The following is a 23,347-nucleotide window of genomic DNA, read 5'->3' on the forward strand; positions in this document are numbered from 1 at the left end:
GATTTTAATCACAACTCTTAAAATCTTAAACCACACTCCAGTATCACAAAAATTTTATACTAAAAATAAAAAATCAAAAAAAACAATGAAAGAAACACATTTACAGAATATATTCCTCCATGTGCATCAAAAAGTCATGTGACTTTGCGCTATGAGACGGGATAACTTGACTAGCAGAGGACCAATCTCATTCATAGCATCTATATGTTGTTATGGGCATTCTGAAATGCTCTGAGGAAAGTCTGTCGTCAAAGTATATATTTTTATTTAATGAGGGTGACTCTCTGTTTTTACACCGGCCAGTGGGTGCTGTTTACACTAGCTAGTGTTAATCCTTTAAAATTCAACACCACAACTTTAACTCTTTACTCTAAACGTCCTTAACACCAGGATTTCTACACTAGAGATTTTACTGTGTACTGTTTTGGACATTTCAATGAGTTATGATTTAGCATTGAGCCCTATTTCTGAATAAGTTTTCTGACGTACAATTTTGGGGAGCAACTAACTAAACATAGCTAAACTTTTCCAGCAAAGTAGCAAACCTTTTCTAGTGAAGCTACTTCCAATGGTCATGTTGTATTTTGAATGTCATATTGAATTGCACATGCAAATTCATTGCTAAGTGAGCTCTTTCTCAAATGTAGTCATGGAAAATCCTGATTTGTTTAACTGGAATCATTTTCATGGTTCGTCCTGAAGTGTGATTAATTTTAGTGAATAGGTTCATCTTAAAGTGATTAGCTGTGTCCCAAATGACGCACTCATACACTATGTACTTATGCACTATGTACTCAGCCATGTAGTGTATGAATTATATAAGGTTATTTTGTCATTTATAAATGGAGTCTGATAGCCCCTCCCCCTTTGTTATGTAATTACAGCTGCGACAGTTGAGTGCATGAAGTGTCCAACATTCCACACTTTGTTTTTCCAGTTATTTAAGTGCATCATCCGGGTGTTTAAAGTGCACTTTTTCTTTTTGGAATTTTCAGTTTGAACGCACTACTCACACTATTTGTACTACAAAACGTCATAGAATAGTGCATAAGTATGCGATTTGGGATGCACCTATTTATTCAGGTGAATCATTTTGTTTAGACAGTAAATAAACAATAAAAAAAGATTCACTAATTCAAGTTCCTTCATGGTATTTCAGACTTCTCTATAGCAGAATATTTAGTTTCTTAATATGTTCTTGATTCAGTTATGTAACTAGGGAATATTCTTATTTTATTCATTATATTTATTGTAAATTTATGAAATTTGATGTTATCACCCAATTATTTATCCATTCATTCAAACTTTAATTTTTTTTTTTGTGTGAACAGCTCTGATTTAATTATAATCATTAAATTTTATATCACTGTACAATTATTTATTTAAAAAAGATTTTGCCCTCTGAAGTAGCTTTATTGTAGTTAGTAGTTTTGCAAACTATTAAAACAAAAGAGTAGCTTGAATGTAGTACTTCAAATTATTAATAACTAGTAGCTTAACAATTTTTGAAAAGCCAATAGAAAACACAGTAATTTCTCTTAAGGGATTTGTAGTAGAATAGTATGTTTACAGTCTTTCTAATGCTTAAGCCTCAGACGCACATTTCTTTGGCTTTCTGTATGATAGTTTCTTTCTTTACAGGATGAGCTTTAACTAGTGTGTATCTCCATGCTGCATCTGTTTTAGATTAGATTTTCAAATCATGAATAGGCTCAATGAGTCTAGTCACAATAGATATTTGTAACTTAATATCAACAAGAAAAACAATATGTATTTCTTCCAGGTCAAAGGACTCTGCACCACAAAAGTGATGTTCTTGAAACGGTTGTATTAGTGAACCCATCAGAAGATACTGTTATCTCTGAGGTAAGTTATTTAAAGAAAATCTCTGGACAAGCTGCTATATATTTCTAATGAAGATAAATAATAGATTTGATGTTAGACCGAATAACCTTGTCGAAGTATAACCTTGCTGCAAACAGACTGACTCTAATAGACTAATGTGTTTTAAATGCCCTCTGTCTCTTATTATGTCCTAGATCCATTGTCTTGTATCTGACCCAGCTGTGCACAAGCTGCTAGTACTGAGTGGGCAGAGTTCTGACCAAGGTGACCTGGTTCTTCAAACTGGAGTGTTCAGTCATCAAACCTTTTCACGTGTGTTTGCTGATCCTGGAGTAAGTTTAGATAATATAATTGTATTCACATTGACATGAAATATATATGTATATTGTGACTAATTTTGTACTTATTTTTTCTCACGTAGGTCAGTAATTTGCTGGTTAAATCCAGCTCTGGACAGCGGGCATCATTGACTGTGTCTTGCCGTGGTGAGGCAGGCTGGAGTTCTCTGGGGCAACAGCAAACGCATTAGGAGTTGCTGAATTATAGGCTGAATCCAGAGCCCATACTCCCTAAGATGGAGGGGGTTACTGAGTTTACCCGAATACATATCTGAGACTGTGGATGTACCATCCCCATTTGACCTTCTTGAGCCTCCAACCTCTGGAGGATTCCTAAAGCTGTCAAAGCCTTGCTGCTACATCTTTCCTGGTGGACGAGGAGATTCTGCGCTTTTTGCCGTCAATGGGTTTAACATTTTGATTGACGGTGGCTCTGACAGAAAGTCATGCTTCTGGAAGCTTGTCAGACATTTAGATCGTATTGATTCTATCCTTCTTACCCATATTGGCGCTGATAATCTTCCCGGGATCAATGGACTCCTTCAAAGGAAGGTTGCAGAACAAGAGGAAGAACAGTCTCAAGACTCAACCACCTACAGTGATTGGATGAAAAACCTTATATCACCCGAGCTCGGAGTTGTGTTCTTCAACGTACCTGAGAAGCTTCGCACATCAGAATCAAATTTGAAAGTCAAGAGAAGCATTGAGGAAGCTCTCTTACATTGCAAATACCTCAGCAAGCTAGGAATTAAGCCTGAGCCTCTTTTTCGAGTGGTTCGTAATACCATCGAGCCCATCACTCTTTTTTCACAAGATGGGTGTTGGCAGGTTAGACATGTTTGTCCTGAACCCTGTGAAGGACAGTAAGGAAATGCAGTTCCTCATGCAGAAGTGGGCAGGTAACAGCAAGGCCAAGACAGGGATAGTGCTTCCCAATGGAAAAGAGGGAGAAATATCTGTACCGTATTTGACATCTATTACTGCTCTCGTTGTATGGCTCCCTGCCAACCCTACAGAAAAAATTATCCGAGTTTTGTTTCCAGGAAATGCACCGCAGAACAAAATCCTTGAAGGGCTTGAAAAGTTGAAGCACCTTGATTTCTTGCGGTATCCGGTAGCCACCCAAAAAGACATAAATTCTGGCGTTTCACCTTCAGCGGTAAAACAAACAAAGCTAAAGCAAAGAACTGACAGCAAAGAAAGTCTCAAATCATCTCCCAAGACTCAAGCACCAGCTAAGCCTTTTAAGAAAGAAACCGATGAGCATGAGGATGTAACCATTGTTGACATAAAGAGTGACTCTGTCAATGAGAACAAGATTGAGAAAAAAGAAGAAAAGAAGCACACCAAGCCACTGAAACCAAAAGCAGATGTAACAGAGAAGAAAAAATTATTGAAGGAGAAATCACTGAAAAAACACCCCAAGGAAAGGGTGTCTAAAATGGATGAAAAGAAAGACAAAGAAAAGAGGGAAGTTAAAAAAGAAAAACGTGAAATTAAAAAAGATGATTCTGTGAAAAAAGATGAGAAAAAGTTTAAAACCAAGGACACTTCAAAACCTGAACTGAGAAAAATAACTAAACCTGACCTGAAACCTTTTACCCCAGAGGTCAGAAAGACCCTCCACAAGGCCAAAACCCAAGGGAAACCCAAAACAATAAAGAGCAAACCTACAACTGCCAAGGTAGAGAGTGCAGAGATTGTGGCCCAACCAGAGCCTGAGAAACCGGAAAAAGGGACAGGAGAAGTAATATCTGCTCCATCTACTCCAGAAGATTTAACAAAAGACTTTGATGAAATGAGACCCACTGAAACAACAGATCAATCTGAAGCTCCTAAAAGTGCCCTTACGGTCTCTGAATTACCAGCTGAAAGAGACAATGAAAGTTCAAAATTTGCAGAGGAGCGAGAACAAGATCATGTTACAGAAACCGATATTGTGGAACAAAAAACTACAGAGAAAGAAGCAGCACCATCAGCAGAAATCCAAGAAGTGCCATCAGCAGAAGTGAAAGAACAACAGGATGACACCCAAGCATTAGAATTAGAGAAATTTGAGGATGAGGGTGCTGCAATTGAAGATGAAGATGAGGAGGAGGTTGAGATACAGCCTGTTAAGAAGAAGACAGAGGAGGAGGAGGAGGAAGACATGGGAATAGGAGATGAAGAGGATGAAGGGGGCAACAAAGGAAACCAAAGATTTAGAGGGCGTGGACAGAAAACATGAAGTTGAGGAAATGGAAAAGCAAAAACAGGTGGAGGAAAGAAAGGCTGAAGCTGAAGAGGAGCAGTTTGAAGAAGAGAGTGATGTGATTGAAAAAGCTGAGCTAGAGGAGGCAGAGGATTTGGATGCCATTGCAGATGAAGAATAAAGGGATTTCTCTGCTGAGAAAGGATGAAGGAAGAAGAGGATGCATACTTGTCAAATGTTGGAGGTGTTACAGCTTGGCATTACCTCTACAGCCCAATGAGCTGCAGCAAGCAGAAAACTTATCATACATTCAGGATGAAACTATTCCTGTTTACTCTGAGACTGAACAGACCATCTCAGATGAAGAGATCCATGAAGAAGCAGCGAGGACAGGATACCACACCTTCAATATGAGGTTGGTAGCTATGATGTCTCGGTCCCCAGACCAACCAGGCTCCTTTGATGCAATGCATGGAATGAGAGAAATGCAAGCTGCTGCAATGGGCAATGGAACAGGCAAAGTATTGATTGGTGCACAGGAGCCACCTATTTCCATCATACACCAGCCCATATTTGCAGCACCCACTAGCTGAAGAAGAACATGTTTCTTCAGCAACGTCTATAACAGAGTATGACAAACTGTCTTCTTTACCCACTTCCGTTGCAGAGGATCATTCAGTGGCATCCGTCACAGCACCTCAGACTGAAGACACTGGAAAAAGTTCCCTTGTCTTGGATACCATTCAACCGGTTACCCAGACTGAGGCCACCCAAGGAAAAGACTACCTACATTCAGCTGGAACAATCTCACCAACATCCTCCTTTAGAGGAAGACAAGTGTTTCAAATCATCTCCCTCTGAGGAATCTCCACCACTTCCCGTAGAAGGCAAAACTGAGGGAATTGAGATGGCTGTCCATTACGGTGATGAAGAGGAAGATGAATATGAGGATCAAACACCAAATGTTGACATTTCACTTGGAAAGTTACAAGAAGCATATGCCTCACCTGATAAACCTGAGCACAAGGAGAAAGAAATGGACAAACCCAAAAGTCCTGTGCCTTTAGTTCCTGATACTTCATCAGATGAAAAACCCTCACCACCTGAGATGGAGAAGGCACCAGTATCACCTTCTAGGGAGGACTCATCTTTTGAAGTACAGACAATACTCTCCTCCCCATCACACAGTGTTTCTAAGCTTCCTGTTGCAGAAGCTAGTGTTTTTTTCCAGATGTGGGTCAAAGACCGATGCATAAGCCCTGATGACAGCACTGTAAAAATGGCTTCTCCTACACATTCTGGACCACCTAGTGCATCTCACTCTCCCCTCAGAATGTCACCTGTGGAAGGGAAGGATAAAGTTCTTCTTAAAGAGATTCATCAAGAACCAGGAGTGCCACCTAGCCCCACTGAAATTGAATCTGAAAAGGAGAGTGTAAAACAAAAACCTGGTATTTTAGATGAGAAAGAAATGCCTCAAGCAAAGGAGGAAGAAAAGGAGAGAACCCAGGAAGCAATCTCTGCACCATCCCCACTTGTTGATGACTTATCAGATAAAAAAGAAAGTCTACCAGTTCTACCATCAAAAGAAATAATTAGTGATACAAAGGTAATGCCCTGATCCAAGTGTTGAAAAGAAGGGCAAAGTTGAAGAGGACTTAAAAGAGACCAGCAAGGCAGGCTTTAATTCTAGAGGATAAAGATATCAAATAATCCGATGATCATGACGTTGAAGAAACCCGTGATTTAAAAGAGGAAAAGAGAGGAGCAGACAGAACTAAAGGAGGGTGGGAGGACGAGATGATACTGAAGGGAAACATAAGAAGGAAGACCCAATTATTAAAGTATGCAGAGGTTACAGATAAAGGTGATGTAATATCAGAACCAGAAAAAGCAGCATTGCCCTCTAAAGAGGATTTTGATAAGAAAAATGCAAATGAACAAGAGTTTCAAGAAAAGAGTTTTCCAGCAATTCTGGAAAGTTCTGAGATAGAAAAACAGGAGAAAGAAGAAAGAAGAAATTCAGTCAGAGAAAGACAAAATATCTTATAAATTGGACAAGGAATCCAAAGAGAAAGATCTGACTGATATATCTTGTCAGTCCATAGAAAGCCCAGATATAAAAGCAGAAACATCAACATCTCATGAAGTAGCCAAAGCATATATGGAGACACAGAGACTCGACACTGTAGAGACAGATGTGACAACTAAACCGGAAAAGACCTCTGAATCAACTGATATATTACACCTGAACAGGTGGCTTTGGAGGAAATTGATTCATCTGGTCCTGTATAAGCCCAATTTAAAGGAAGACACAAATGAACTCAAATCTCAAATACAACAGTTAAGTGAAAAAACAGATGTTACACTGAAAGATGAAGAAAAGGTAGGAAGTAAAAGTGAGAGACTGGACTGACATCTGAGAAAATTATTTCAGCTGCCAAAGAAGACGAAGACTCTAGGGATACAAATGTAGAGAAAGTAAAATCTGTGACGCCAGAGCAGATTTCCCTCTCAAAACCAGATGTTCCATCTACAGAGATGCATGTAGAAGGGTCCATTATAGAGAAGGATATGTCTGCTAAAGATGATCAAGAATCTAAAGGGATGTCAGCACAAGAGATGAAACCTCACACATTAGAGGCAGCTCTAAGTGAGACTGAAATTACTAGTAAACAAGATGAAGACTTAAAGGAGAAGCTATTGGAAGAAACTCAAACCACACAACATTTAGAAAAAGCAGATGTATCATACAAAGAAGAGCATAAAATAACCCACATTCCGTCATTTCACAGGACACAGATGAAACTAGTCAAGATATGAAAACTGTAGAGGACACTAAATCCATAACACAAATTTCAATTTCAGACAAAATGGATTTCTTACCAATATTAGACCAAGAACCGAAAGACGACCAACCAGAATTGAGCCAAGGTCAAGTTTTGCTGTCTGAATCTGAGAAATTAGATTTGTCCTCTAAAGATGATCAGGACCAGAAAAACAAAGAGTTTGTGAAACTAACTAGCAAACTAGATGAAGAGTCTACAGAATGTCAGACTTATGAAAAAAGAGATATGCATACTATCTCTAAATCTGATTTTGATTCTGAAGTTAAGAGTGGACCCCAGACAATAACACCAGAACAAGAAGATGTGCAAGAAGCTAAAGAGGATGAAATAAGCAAAGGGCATATTTGTCAAATCTGAACAACCAGTCGAGTTTGAAGACATTTCCCCAAAACCGTATGAATCTAAAGATAAGTGTGTGGAGGATACTCAACTTCATATATCTACAGATCAATTAGTATCCGAGAGTGCCGCTGCTAAAAAAATGACCAACAGTATGAAGAAAAAACACACTGAAGAGATTGAAACTGAAGAACTTCAACCAGCGTGGCGACAGATGTGCCATCTGATACAAAAACAAGAACATAAGGCAATATCTGTGGAAGAAAAAGCCAGAACAGATTCCAACAGAATCAAAAAACTCTGGATTCAAAATCAGAACACGATACTTTAGACACACTGAAAGAAAACAGATCTTCCCATTGCAGAAGATAAAACAACTGATTCAAAAGTAACCAAAGAGCCAGAGGAGAAATTAATGAAAGAAGATGCATCAAAATTGGTGTCAGATGAATTAGACAGCAAAATGGACTTGGGAGCCAAACCAAAATCTTTGGTAGAATCTTCAGAACAAATGTTTGAGACCTCAGATCTGAGTTGTAAAGAAAAAGTGGAATTGAAAGATGAACCTAAGGAGATATCAAACAAGACACATCATTACACGAAACAGATACGTTCCCAGTCGTCAGGCATTGGATTCAAATTAAATTTAGATTATAAAGAAAAATTCATTGAAGAAGCCTCCTCAACTATGGACAAAAACAAAAGACACCAAGTCAACCTTTGAAACTACATTTCCAACCAAATTTTCAGATGAAGATGAAAAGTACTGAGGAGGATGAAGGAGATGCTGTTTGTATGGGAGGGGCTGGTTCAAGACCATTATCAGTGGAACCTTGGAAGTATGAAGAACCAAAGGCAAGCAGTTCTGAGACAAGTATGAAAAAAGAGGAAAATTGTGGCCCATTTAGAGTTGACTAGAGATTCCAGTGGAACATCACCTGAACTAGAGAAGGAGTGTAAGGTGGATACCACATCACTTACACCACCTACTACAGATACAAGTACTAAAGCTGTCTCCGAGACTCTAACTGAGAGCAAGCCAACAAGTTTCACACTGCCCAGCTCTGACAGTCAGGCAAGTGTTGAGGATGACCAACATGAACATTGCTCTCTTTCAAAGGAAGCAGTTCAACCGGAGAAGGAGGCTGAGAGGGAAAGGGAAGGAGAACGAGAGATTGCCTCTCCAGGGTTAGAGTCACATTTCTGATTTTCAAAAGACTGGCAGTGCTGATGAAAATGTGCTGGAAAGTCTGATAGTGTAGAAAATTAAATCTGATGACCAAGATGACTTATGAAGTGGAAAAAAGAAATCTATGAAGCCTCTAAATATGAGCCATATGAAAAGCCTGTTTCAAGGAAGACCACTGGGAGAGTAAGGGGGGGGGTGAGAGGAAGAGGTACCAGGACCCTAGTCTGGGATAGAGATTTAGATGACAACAAAAAAACAACAAGTCAGGCCACTTTGCTTGGAGCTGCTTGTTGGTCAGTAGAGAAACAAAGTGATGAAGAGCCAGTGTCTTTCCGCAAGGTTGATTACCAGGCCTCACCAAGTATTCACAGCAGCCACAGTGCCTACTCAGAGCAAGACAATAAGGAGCGATACCAAGAAGAAGATCTGGTTAGAGAAGAGAGACCAGATCTGTTTTGTTGACACTAGTTCTACATATGACAGCAAAGCCACTTCGCAGCAGGTTTTCAAGCTTGTTTGCCTCTAGTGATTTGCAAGACAAATCTGAGAAATTGGAGACGAGAGGAGAAGGAGAAGTGAGAAAGAGGACACACACTCTCCTCTTCAGGAAAAAGATGATATTAAATTGCCATATAAAGAGCCATGTACATCTGCTTCCAGCCTTTCAAAAAAAACTGGTACACAAGAGCAAAGACCAATAAAACAGACGCAACATTGGCAACACCTCATTCAGAGGACCTGGACAAGACCAAAACCCAATGTGACTGAAGCTTCCCCTCCAAAAAGGTCTTCTTGCATCATCACAAGATAAAAGTCTTCAGAGGTCTAACAACTTCTTCAGACATCCCTGCTTCTGATGACAACAAAATGGAGAGAGTCCCGTCTCAAGTGAAGTTAACAAAAGATAAAAACAAACTGGAATTCAGCTGAAATGCCAAAGTGACCCATTTTCTTCTGGTCGATACTCACCACCTGAAAAGGACATGCTTCCTGCCAGGTTATCACCTGAAGATCCCAACCCCACCGCTCCTGGTTCTTCAGGGCAGTCCCCCCCCCCCCCTGAAAGTTGAAGACAACGTTCTTGCACGTGCGTGCAACTTGAAAAACAGAGTCTCTTTGCCAGCAAGTCATTAATTTTGAGTGCAGAGACAAGGAAATGCTTGGTCAAGAACCCAAAAAATATTATGCAGAAGAAGAGGATGACTATGAGTATGAGGAGGGGAGAAGAGGAAGATGCAAGTGACGGGGAATATTGAAAAGGTTGGCCAGAAGAGATGTCTTGAAAAGGTTCCAAAGTAGTATTTGATACGCATGACTATAATCTAAACCACTTGATCACAAACAAGACGAATCCTACTGGTTCCGTGCGCACCTGGGAGCATCTGCAGATCTACAGACAGATAGATCTGGTGATTCGGCCAAAGAGAAAGTCCTTACCAGAGCTTTATCAGCACCGGCAGAGCCATGGCATGTAATTAGCAAGGTGATGTATGAACAGTCCAAGAAAAAGGTAACTTTGTTTAGTCCAATATGACATAACCCAACCCATCGATGACAAACAGGAACCATATAAAACGTCTGATAAAAAGCAGGAATGGACTGAATCCCCAAGCTGTTTTCTCAATCAAGCCATGTCTGATGCAACTTACTCATCATCTTCATCATCCTTTAGTTACTCTTCCTCAAACATCTGCCCTCATATTCAACTGGTCAACACACCTTGGAGAAGGCCTAGAAACGTTGATTAAAAATGTTCCTATGTGTCCAACTACGATCAGATGAGACAGTATATCATATGAGTACTCATCGCTAAAAGAGGAAGAGTCGCCCATTATGGATTTACCATGTTTAAAAAAGATGAATACGATGGAAGTTCACAGACCGAATGACACCTGCTACAACTACAGCTGAATCAATATCTCTAGTCTTGCCAGGTTTTCTCCTCTCAGTCCCTTGTAGGAAGCCAAATCGTTTCTTCAAGGATCAAACATCATCAGCAGAGGAAAAGTCCGAGGGAGGATCTGGTCAAGCATTAATCTGACACGGATCATGTCTCTCTTCCTAAACATGTAGCAGATCCACATTCCTCAAAAATCACCAGAAATCAGCAACTTCTGAGCATGCAACTCACCCAACGGAGGTGGTATCTGCGACATCTCTTAAGTTTGACATTGCACCGTGTGGAGAAGGCTGACTCTACAGACAAACCAGGTACAGGAAAAATCCTCTGATGATGAGCCTGAGGATAACAAAAGCAGTTTTTTTGAGGAAGGAACCTTGCCATGTAGAATTGAATGTGAAGATCTTCAGCTACTCTGAAAATTAAGCACAGCATCTTTACCAGCAGATGGAATGCTGATGTAAAACCCTCAACCACAATATTACCTTCATTTGATCTGCAAACCACAGATGGAACAACAGAAAATGAAAAGTTCTCCAGAAGGTGCCAGTTACAAACATGTTGGGCCTCTCAGTACCATTACACAAAGTGAACAAAGTATGACGCAAGAAGGGGCAGAGAAGTCTGAGGCAATTAAAGACTATGCCTGAAAAAGTACAGGAGGGGGTTGAAATTGAAAGAAGCAAAAGTGAGCAAAATAGAATTAGAAGAGGACGTGGGAGGCAGATGAGAAAGAAGAGTAAAACATAAAGCAATGGGGAAGAACAGATACAATCTGAAAAGATGATCGAAGTGAAGTCAGAAAGATAGGAGAGAGCCTAGATGATGGCAAAAAGTCAGAGCAGCAGAGCGATTGTGAAGGGAAAACGGAGCAGTTAAAAGTAAAGAAAGATGTGGAACAAATTGAAACAATTGTAGAAAAGGAATCTAAAGAAAAAATGGTAGAGAAGAAAGAGCAAACAGATGAGTCCAGCCAGCGAGAAGACAAGCAAAAAAAAAACAGATACAGTTGAGTCCAGCCAGCATAGTGCCTTTGCGTCCACAATGCAGCATGAAAATGTTGTATGTCTAAAGGCTCCACCTGGCTATGGAGAAGATGTTTATGAGGGTATAAAGGAGGAAAAAGGGGGATGAAGAGGAGGAAGGAAATATATTCAAAAGAACGTACAACAACTCCACTATCAGGAGCACAGGCTTGTTATCCTGAGGTCCTCCGAGAAGTCAGATGAGGGAATTCACTCGACCCTCTGATCTTGGTATGGAGGACATGTCCTCACATTCACCTTCTCTCTTCAAACACCGCAAAGGAGATATCTCTCCATCCTTCATTAATCCAAGCCCTCAGGAACTATGGAGTGAGGACGGAGAGGAAGATGCTAAAAGCGATCATTCAAGGGATGATGATGGTGATGAGCGTGAGCAGCATTCTGTCAAAAGGAGATCTCACAAGCAGGCAGCATCGTCATCCCCACAGTCACCATGAAGATGGTAAGGAGGGATCGCACAGCATACTGAGTGGTACGTCAACTGGGCATGGCATTATGCTAGCAGGGGAGGAGGAACTCCTCCTACATCTCTGAGTGATTCACTACCATCTCAGTCTGACTCAGATGTTCCTCCAGGGACTGAGGAATGTCCTTCAATTACAGCAGAAGGGAACCTTGATTCTGATGAAGATGCAGAACATCTACACTGTGGACAAAATGTCTGCAGCTGGTGGTAGCGGAGGAGGTCATCATTCCTCCTCCCCGAGAAGTCCACGATCCCCCGCCCATTCCAGAGAAAGACCCTCTTCCTCACCCTTCCACACCCTGATGTGTGCATGGTGGACCCAGAGGCCCTTCTTAACTGGTCAGGGACCCACACTGAACGGCCAGTAAAGAAAGACCTAAAAACAAATAGAGGTTTGAGGAAGACCCTAGGAAAGTCTGCATCGCCGGCACCGTAAAGGAGATACAAAAAGCAGGAGATCTACTACCCCTGTGAAGAAGACATCCAAAGACTCCTCACCTCATGATCTTAAAAGAAAAGATTCGGACAAGACTTTTGTCGTTTGTCCAAAATGTCTGAGACACAGGGATCCAGGGGAGACTCTACAACCCAGGAAGAGGACTAGTCAATGGCGTTAAGAGTAATGCAGGTACAAACATGCATGACACATTAGTACCATATCAGTTATCGATTAATGTTTAGATTTGAATTTTAATTTATCAGTCAAAAAAAAAAAAAAAAAAAAAACAGAAAAATAATATGCAAAGATATTAAAAAAAAAAATCAGAAAAACAAAAAAAAAAGATAAAAACATAAAAAAAAAAACAAAAAAAAAAATTAAAAAAAAAAAAAAAAAAAAAAAAAAAAACGTTAATTTACCTATCCACCTTTTTCCTCTCGTAAAAATTGGGCGTGGTCATTTGTAATTTTTTTGGGTCTGGCTTCCGGTTTCATCCGTGTCCAGCTATTTTTAACTCTACAAAACAGTTAATTTTGCCTCTCGTCTTGATATTGAAAATTGGTGTGGTCTTACCCTATTATTTTAATTGTAGTATCTCAATTATGAACAAACTGGTTTGTACTGCATGTTGTTATTCTTCTCGTTATTTTCCTTATAGCGGCTAATGAACCACAAAAAAGTCTTGCCTATAGGCTTACTTCCACGTTGAAGAAAAAGGTGGATATTTACATTTAGTTTATCTCCACTGTCATGTAATACTCCACTAAATTAAACTTTTCAAAAGTTTTATAAGCTTCGGGTCCTGACTCTCTATTGTCATTTTTGAATCATTTTTTGATTACTATTTAATGCTTTTAAAAGTAATCATTGCTAAAAAATTAACATCCATTTTTCATACTGTACATTATAATGTTGTGATACCTTAATTCACTTGTAGCATTTAAAATAAATGTTTTTAGTGCTTTTTTATTAATGTGTTTTTAATTCTAATTTAGACAAACTAGTACAGAATTTTAATGTTGTCCATTCAATGGCAGTCAACCATAACATAACTTCCTAATTCATTTCTAATCTTTGGGTTTAGATGAGATACTCCACCCACAGCCTTCCATCCGCGGCATTTATAGTTTGTATTCTCATCCTTAAAAAATTCAACAAAATCCTAGTGCTTGTCAAAGGACTTTATTATAAGCTCGATCCTGAATCTATTTGTATATTTTTGATTACTATTTTAATGCTTTAAAAAAGCTAATCTTTGCTAAAAATTAACATCCATTTTTCATACTGCGTACATTATACATGTTGTAATACCTTAATTCACTTGTCGCATTTAAAATAACTTATTTTTTGTTTTTAGTGCTTTTTAAGTAGTGTTTTTTTAATTAATTTAGACTAACTAATACAGAATTTTAATGTTTGTCCCTTTATTGGCAATCAACCATAACATGGAAGAAATATCAGTAAAAGCCAGACAAATATCTCAACTGTACAGCAATGGTTCTTCATTAAATCACACATGCAAATAGACCAATGGTATATTCTTTTAGGCTCCAACTGAAATCCCAGCGCTGGGGACTCCACCTGGATACCACCCATCTATGTCGATCTAGCTTACATTCCAAACCACTGAAGTGCTAAAAATGTGATCAAGAATTCTTCAAGCGGAGTGCGAGCCAGCATACTATGTCGTCAGTGGAATGACCCAGGCCAGTGGTGAACCCAAGCCGTGCAGTACTAGATGCACTTCTAGAAGGGAAAGCGCAATGGGGCACTAATCTACAGGTATGATTTGCCTTTACACTAAAATGAAATATATGAATTTGTATGTTTGTTGAAGTAAAAAACCCCTAAAACAGAGGCTTTTCAAACTGATGCTTTTTCTAGGGACAAAAAAAAAAAAAAAAACAATTTAACAATTTTTTTTTTAAAGTTAATGTGCACTCTCAGGATATTAATTAGACATGTTGTTTAATGTTATGATTGAAAACCCCTGTCCTAAGGTCTACAACATTTAAAGCAAAAACTGCAATTTATAGTTAATCTGACCATCTTCTTCTCATCTAGGTCACTTTAATCCCTACACATGACACAGAGGTAACTCGGGATTGGTAGCAGCAGACCCATGAGAAACAGCAGGACCTTGAATATAATGGTCCTTGGCCAGCAGCAGCACAGTGGTCTCATGCAGGATGAATCTTTTCCCAGCCCTGCAAAAATAGAATTTTGAATTGGTTTTCTATTTGAGAGCTTTCCATTCATTCCTTAAACCCAAACATTCTTTCTAATCTTTTAGGTTTAGATGAGATACTCCACCCACAGCCTTCCATCCGCTGCCATTTATAGTTTGTATTCTAATCCTTAAAAATTCAACAAAATCCTAGTGCTGTCAAAGGACTTTATTATAAGCTTCGGTCCTGAATCTATTGTACATTTTTGATTGCATCTACAAGGCTTTGGCAGAAAACTGAATGTTCACTAGCTAGCTGCTATGAAATAATAATATAATGTTCAAGTAGGCTAAAGCTGCATTGCAAATGGAGTTTTCTCATATTCTTTACCATAACTTAGAGACCAAGATTTTATCCTGCCTGTAATTTGAATTCGAAGCACAAAAAATGCCCTCTGTGAATTGGTTAATACATCATCTGATTAATGTTTCACATCCTTTATCATCAATTTTAGCAGACTACCAACATATGACACACAGTTGCCTTGGGTAGAAAACATACTTTAAACATAAGGTCACAAGGCCTTAGAGCAAACAACCTCTGAAGAACAGACTCAAAAAAAGTTCAGAGTAGCTGTCTTGTGAGCTACGGTTTACAAATGAGGCTAGACAAGTCTCCCCATGACGACACATACCAGCAGATGAAGTGAAGAAAGAATAACTCTATACTCTAAATTGCTAATCCAAAGAGGATTTGTGCCAAATCTCAATTTCTTCAAATGACGATTTACAATATCAAACATAATCCAAGATATGTGTCCCCTTAGGTGACAACGATGGATCATTCTCTGTTCAAAACATCTAAGCAGTCCAGCAGTTTTATCTCAATAATCTGATAGTAGTGAAGACTGTACATGTTTTTAAAGAGTAAAGCAAAGTAGAGGCATCTTCACAAACTACTAACTCACTGATATGGACCGATTTTGGGTGAACTAGGCTCTAATATGAAACATGTGGCTCAGGATAGAGAAAGGCAAAAAGGTTATAGCAAAGATAAGAGTTTTTGTGTTTTTTCCACTTATTGCAAGGTACTGTAACGAAAGGCCATGCTGCTCTCCTCGCTTGGACTAAACTTTGTTAGAATATTAAAATTAGTGAGCTGTTTTGGGGATCTGTTGGGCGTCCAGGATCTCTTCAAAAGCAAACTAATAACGAGCAGAGCTTGAATACCATCTGCCCATTAATTTGAGTCGACCACCATTAGATGGCCCCCCCCCCCCCCCCCCCCCCGTTACCAATTACACAACGTTCTGTTGCTTGAGTGGAAAATATGACAGAAATTTAAATGTGGCCACTTTAAGACCAACACCAAAACTAACGCTTCCCAAAAAAAAAATAATCTCTGTTATATTTTGGTGTAGAGGAATTCAGAATGCTGAATGTTTTGTTTGTGGTGTTTGTTGATACACTTGACCTGATTTTTTTTTCTTACCCAGGATGAGATTCTCTGGGCTCACAAGCACTTTAGGTTTTAACTTGTTTGAGAAGGGAAACTGGTGGAAAATTACACTATGTGTCAAAATGTAGCAGTAGAGGGACATTGTTTATAGAGAGGACTAATCCACAGAACTGAATATTTGTTTCATGGTTGCTGTGAGAGCAGACAGTTGAGGTTTACCCTCGTGCCTTTTTGTGTGGTTGTTTAACAAAGAAAAATGCTTAGTTTATTCACATACTTATACATACACACACATTTATTTTGGATTTAACTAACATTAGAAATCTTTCTAGCCTTATTTTTTTTAGGGTTACGCTATTATTGAAGTTTAAACTGACTGGAAGTGTAATTTACAGGCGTTTATTATAAACTGTTATTATAAACAGCAGGCGTCTATAATAATTACATTATGTTGCCACACCAAGTACGATTGCCACTTTTTCTACCAATGAAGTCAGTTTGGTAGCTCTAGGCATCCACCCCCCCCCCAATGTAAATAATTATTAGTTAACATTTTATTTATTTGCAAATGGACACAAAATAGTAATAAATTTCATCCATAAAATGGACCTGATCAGCATTTTGTTTTTTTGGGTTCTGGCGATGTGGACAAGGAACTACTTTAGCTAGTTATTATCTAAATGAAAATTGGTATGATTGGTCTGTTATTGAGAACTTATTACTCTTAAAGTACTAGAACAGGAACAGTTTAAAGGTGCAATTTTGACTTTTGTTGCTAGTATTAATACATTAATTGGCATTTTTATTGCTTATGTCTTTAAAAGTAGTAAAAATATGAAAATATGAAACCTGAAGTTATATCATTTACAAAACAGTCTAACAATTAGTGATTCTGTTTTGTTTTTTTTTTTTTTTTTTTTTTTTTTTTTTTTTTTCTTTTTTTTTTACACTGAAGGCAAGAAAACAAATTAGAAAATTCTTGGTCATTTGCTTGATTTGACAGTGGCTCTACATTTCAAGTTTCATTTGAACGTTATCTGTCAATAGCTAAACATCAAGGCCTCATTGGGTAAATGCACAATTGTTTTGTCCTCCGAACGAAACATGTGCTTTCAAAAGGCAGCAGTGCCATCATCCATCCTGTTAGAAAACAATCCTCCACTGCACCCCTAACCCTAATCCAATTATTCACATGAGTGGATAGTTTTGGTCTGGCTTGATTTTACTTTCTTTTTCTTTCTTTTGAATGTAAAAGTCAGTATTAAGCATTGCAGTAGACTTAATTTTGTGTTTATTTTAATCTATTGAAGTTCTTTAAGAAAGTGGTCTTTGAGATGGTCAAAACGTGACAGGGTCTTTGTGTACTTTTACATGCTGAGAACGCCAACAGGTTAGCAATGGTGTTCAAAGCCCTAAGAACTCAGCTGTATAGGGGCTCAAAAAGCCTTGAAGAATTACACTAGTTTATGGGTTAGAGTACCGAATTATTTGGCTGCAAAATCCAACCCCAGTTCCAATGGTTTGTTGTACGCAACCCACACTGAGACGCAAATTCTTTATTTTGTTTGTCATAGAGGGATTGTTAAAATGGCTGAATCGGGTACTGTACGTCGTATGGTTGTGGATATATATTTTCGTATTGTATTTCAAATACCTGGCCTGTAGTAACAAGTACTATATGGTCTTGTTGATTAGCTGTGATTATCTTTACACAAAATTTAGTTTTTGTGTTAACGATGAATTCCCTAACTTGAAATAATAGTTTGACATGTAAAAGTTTGCTTTGCTGGATTCTGCTTGAAACAAAGAACTAGCAAAATATGCAACACGGAACATGTGCACCTCAGAAAATGGGTCACAGAAAGAACTGGTTAGAGTGACTCATGACAAAATAATTACATGTTGCAGACTGTTGCTGATTTCGTACAGATTACCTAACTCTCTTGAAAATAAGATTCAAAATACTTGTGGTTTGCAGGAGGGCTGTATTCACAACCACCATACTGAAAATGGAAATCCACTACCGATGGCAGGTTTCTTTCCCTTCTTTACACTGTAAAAAAGCCAAAATAGGACATCAAAAACCACAAACTGGCTATAAACTGTATATAAATCAAAATACTGACCGTTGGTCATTTATTGTGAAATCCTTTCCTTTTAGGAAAGTTCTATGGTCATTGTAATTATGATTTCCTTAAAGAAAAAAAAAACCTGCTTAAAGTTACCTCTTACGAATCTCCTATTAGTTTGTCAGTTTCATTCTACATCAAATGTATCATCATGTGATGATTCATTTTTGCCATATGTAATGTATACGTCATCATCTTTGACATGTGACCTTAGTAAGTTTATACTCCTGAATGTAACCGTTTTTAAGTATCAGAATTAAAAACTATTTTAAGAAGATATATTTGAAGCTAACTGTCCTTATGGTACTTGAATATGCAGATATATTATGGGCGTGGCCTGTCTGTTCTGCCCTTAAGAATTTGTCAAAGAAGGATGCTGTGATAGTGCGTCGTTCTTTGGCCGCTGTAATGACTCTTAGTTCTCTTATTCTTTAGTGTCAATAGTCAACATTCTGGCTTTTAAAAGCTAAGCTGCAAAAGTTAGAGTTTTGCTGCTAATTGACGGTAAAGGATAACCCCTCCCTGGTCAATCATCAATAAAGAAAAACATCAACATTTGGGAACAACTCTTTCAGTGTGAATCTCTTTTTTTTTATGTATTTTCTTTTGAGTGTATTTTCCCACTTAACCTTGTGGAACTGTGTTCAAGCACTGTTGGTTCCATAAGTATATTTTTTGTTCATAGGGATTGTTCATAAAAAGTTTTCATTATGAAGTCCGTCCGTTACCGTGGAATATATATATTGGAAATAATGCAAACAGGATGGCTGCAATGAAAGCATATACCTTGATTAACCACACAATGGAAAGCACAAACAACGGGTCTGTGTTTATAGGTTTATAACTTATTGTTTGAAAAATGACTGCTCAATTAAAGTGAAACTACCGGCGCTACTTTAGTGTCCTTTGGCATAGTGCCATTTTAATCCTTGTTTCTTAGGGTCTCAGTTTATTGAGTATTAGATGGAAAAATTACTTAGGCAGACTGATTATTAATGAGAAGTAATCCGTATTAATATCAGGGTAAGGTAACATTATTGTTCGTCTGGTTTACTAGACCTCATTGTTTTGTACTATTTTTTGTTCGCCGCAGCTTTAGGATAACTGTTAATACAAACCACGACCTATATTCAGTAACCGGAAGCTTTAAACGCTTGTAAAGTTTTAAACAATACGAAAGTTCATATAAATATTTCATTTCTTTAACCCCCCTGAGGTCCGAATCTTCCGGTGTTTGTTCTGAGGAAAAACTCTATGGCGGTGTAAGTGTGCGGCTAGCGGTTTGGACCAATACGTCAGCCGTTTTGAAACCGGTTGTCTCCTCCTCTCAATGACATTACCTCTCACTAACTGAGCGTCCACAGCAACCCACACCTCTTCCAAAATTCTTCTGGCAGGGGAACGCTAACGTGGTTAGCCTATCCTACTAGTCATCCGAGCACCGGCCGATGGACACACACTTCTTAATTTTCGCCAGCTCACAGTCTGCGGAAGCACTGGCCTTCTCGTTGCTAAGACGATGTCTTTTATGAACCAGCAGGTGATAGTTGAGGGCAGAGAGGTGGGAGCAATTTATGATATTTCCTTTTTCAATTTGAGTACTGGTCTCGGTAACCTGTCCAGAATTTATAGCGCGCATAAATTGCGAAAGAATTATGCAGTACTAGGCAATTCAAACTAGGATAACGAAAGATGCACAATAATCATTCACTTCAAAAGGACCGGATTCCTGTATTATATTTACACTATTCCACCATTCCGGGGGAAAATATCCGCTTGGGAAGTATTATATATTTGTTCCCCAATGTGAATGAAAATGACGGACTAACAGAGCACAAAGTATGACAGTACGACTCGCCTGTCTTCACACACACACACACACACTTGCATTGTGGTTTATGGGGATTTTCATAGGCCGTAAATGGTTTTTACTGTTACAAACTACTTTCTATCGCCCTACACCAAACCCCCGTTTTTGATGCATATACAGGACTTGGAAGAAAACTGAATGTTCACAGCTAGCATGTATGAAATAATAATATAATGTTCCAAGTAGTCTAAAGCTGCAAATTGCAAATGGAAGTTTTCTCATATTCTTTACCAGAACTTAGAGACCACGATTTTATCCTGCCTGTAATTTGCATTCGAAGCACAAAAACTGCCCTCTGTGAATGTGGTTAAACATCATCGGATAATGTTTCACATCCTTTTCATCAATTTAGAGACATTACCCATATGAGACCACAGCTTGCCTGGGGAGACAAAAAACATACTTTTACACATTAATGGCACATAGGCCTTAGAGAAACAACCTATGAGAAAGACTCAAAAAGTCAGAGTAGTAGCTGTCTTGTGAGCTACGGTTAAATGAGGCTAGACAGTCTCCCATGAGATCCACAGACCAGCGATGAGTGAAGAAGAAATAACTCTATAACTCTAAATTGCTAATCAAAGAGGATTTGTGCCAAATATCAATCGTTCAAAATGACGATTACAATACAAACATAATCCAAGATATGTGTCCCTTAGGTGACAAAGATGGATCATTCTCTATTCAAACATCTAAGCAGGTCAGCAGTTTTATCTCAATAATCTGATCGTAGTGAAGACTGTACAGTTTTTAAGAGTAAAGCCAAAGTAGAGCGCATCTTCACAAACTACTAACTCACTGCTGACCGATTTGGGGTGATAGGCTCTAATATGACATGTGGCTCAGGATATAGAAGGCCAAAGGTTCTTTCTAGCAAAGGAATAAGAGTTTTGTGTTTTTCACTATTGCAGTACTGTACAAGCATGCTGCTCTCTAGCGGGGGACTAAACTTTGTTAGAATATATCTAGTGGCTGTTTTTGGGGATCTGTTGGGGTCCAGATCTCTTCAAAGCAAACGAATAAACGAGCAGCTGGAATACCCATCTGCCCATTATTGAGTCGACCACAATTACGAGTTACCAATTACACAACGTTCTGTGCTGAGTGAGGAAAATATGACAGAAATTTAAATGTGGCCACTTTAAGACCAACACCAATAAGAACGCTTCAAAATAATCTCTGTTATATTTTGGTGTAGAGGATTCAGAATGCTGAATTGTTTGTTTGTGGTTGTGCTACACTTTGACCTGATTTTTTTCTTCCCAGGATGAGATTCTTGGCTCACACCACTTAGTTAACTTGTTTGAAAGGAACTGGTGGGAAATTACACTATGTGTCAAAATGTAGCAGTAGAGGAGATTTGTTATAGAGAGGACTAATCCACAGAACTGAAAAAATTTGTTTCATGGTTGCTGTGAGAGCAGACCCGTAGGGTTACCCTCGTGCCTTTGTGTGTTGTTAACAAAGAAAATGCCTAGTTATCACATACTTATACATACACACACATTTATTTTGGATTAACTGGAAATTGAAATTCTTATAGCCTTATTTTTTTAGGGTTACGCTATTGAAGTTTAAACTGAATGAGAATTGTATTACAGGCGTTTATTAAAAACTGTTTATGATAAACAGCAGGCATTTATAATAATTCATTTGTTGCTACCGAGTTACGATTGACACTTTCCGAAAATGAAGTCAGTTGGTAGCTAGGCATCACCATGTAATAATTAAGTAACATTTAATTTATTTGAAATGACACAAATATAAAAATTCAATTAAAATGGATTCTGATCAGCATTGTTTTTGGTCGGCGATGTGGACAAGACATAATTTAGCTAGTTATTATCTAAATTAAATTGTAGATGTCTGTTATGAGAACTTACTACTCTTAAAGTACTTAGAACAGACACGAAGTTAAAGGTGCAATTTTGACTTTTGTTGCTAGTATTAATACATTAATTGGCATTTTTATTGCTTATATCGTACAAGTAGTAAAAATAGAATTCAACCTAACTGAAGTGTATATTCATTTACAAACAAGCTCACAAATTGTGTTTACTGTTGCATTGAAGGCAAGAACAAATTAGAAATACTGTCATTTTGCTTGATTTGACAGTGGCTCTACATTTTCAGTTTCATTGTGAACAGTATGTCAATCGCTAAACATCAAGGCCTCGATTGGTTAATGCACAATTGTTTTGTCCTCGAAAGAAACATTGCTTTCAAAGGCAGCCGTGACAATCATCCATCCTGTTAGAAACAAGCTCCACGCACCCTAACACTAATCAGTATATTCACAGGAGTGGATAGTTGTTAGTCTGTCGATTTTTCTTTTTTTCTTTTTTTGACATGTAAAAGTCATATAAGCATTGCAGTAGGACTTAATTTTGTGTATTTTTAATCTAGCTGAAGTTCTTGAGAATTTGTCTTTGAGATGGTCAAAAAGTGACAGGGTCTTTGTGTACTTTTACATGCTGAGAACGCCAACAGGTTAGCAATGGTGGTCAAAGCCTAAGAACTCAGCTGTATAGGGGCTCAAAAAGCCTGGAAGAATTACACTAGTTTATGGTTAGATACCGAATTATTTGGCTGCAAAATCCAACCCCAGTTCCAACGGTTTGTTGTACGAAACCCACACTGAGACCCAAATTCTTTATTTTGTTTTTCATAGAGGATGTTAAAATGGTGAATCTGACTGTACGTCGTATGGTGTGGATATATATTTTCGTATGTATTTCAAATACCTGGCTGTAGTAACAAGTACATATGGTCTTGTGATTAGCTGTGATTTCTTTACACAAAATTTAGTTTTGTGTTAACGATGAATCACTAACTTGAAATAATAGTTTGAATGTAAAAGGTGCTTGCTGGATGTGCTTGAAACAAAGAACTAGCAAATATGCAACACGGAACATGTGCACCTCAGAAAATGGGTCACAGAAAGAACTGGTTAGAGGAATCATGACAAAAGATTACATGTTCAGCTGTTGCTGATTTCGTACAGATTACATAACTCTCTTGAAAATAAGATTCAAAATACTTGTGGTTTGCAGGAGGGCTGTTTCACAACCACCATATGAAAATGGAAATACACTACCGATGGGAGGTTTCCTTCTTTAC

The 23,347-nt window shown here is 38.3% G+C and overlaps 1 pseudogene; it reads left to right on the forward strand.

Annotated features, from left to right (window-relative positions):
- LOC122134550 overlaps window positions 1–12,767 on the forward strand; it is a 33,802-nt pseudogene extending 21,035 nt beyond the window's left edge.
- Window positions 12,768–23,347: the final 10,580 nt, after the last annotated feature.

The sequence above is a fragment of the Cyprinus carpio genome, chromosome B25, assembly GCF_018340385.1.
Source record: "Cyprinus carpio isolate SPL01 chromosome B25, ASM1834038v1, whole genome shotgun sequence".
NCBI lineage: Eukaryota > Metazoa > Chordata > Actinopteri > Cypriniformes > Cyprinidae > Cyprinus > Cyprinus carpio.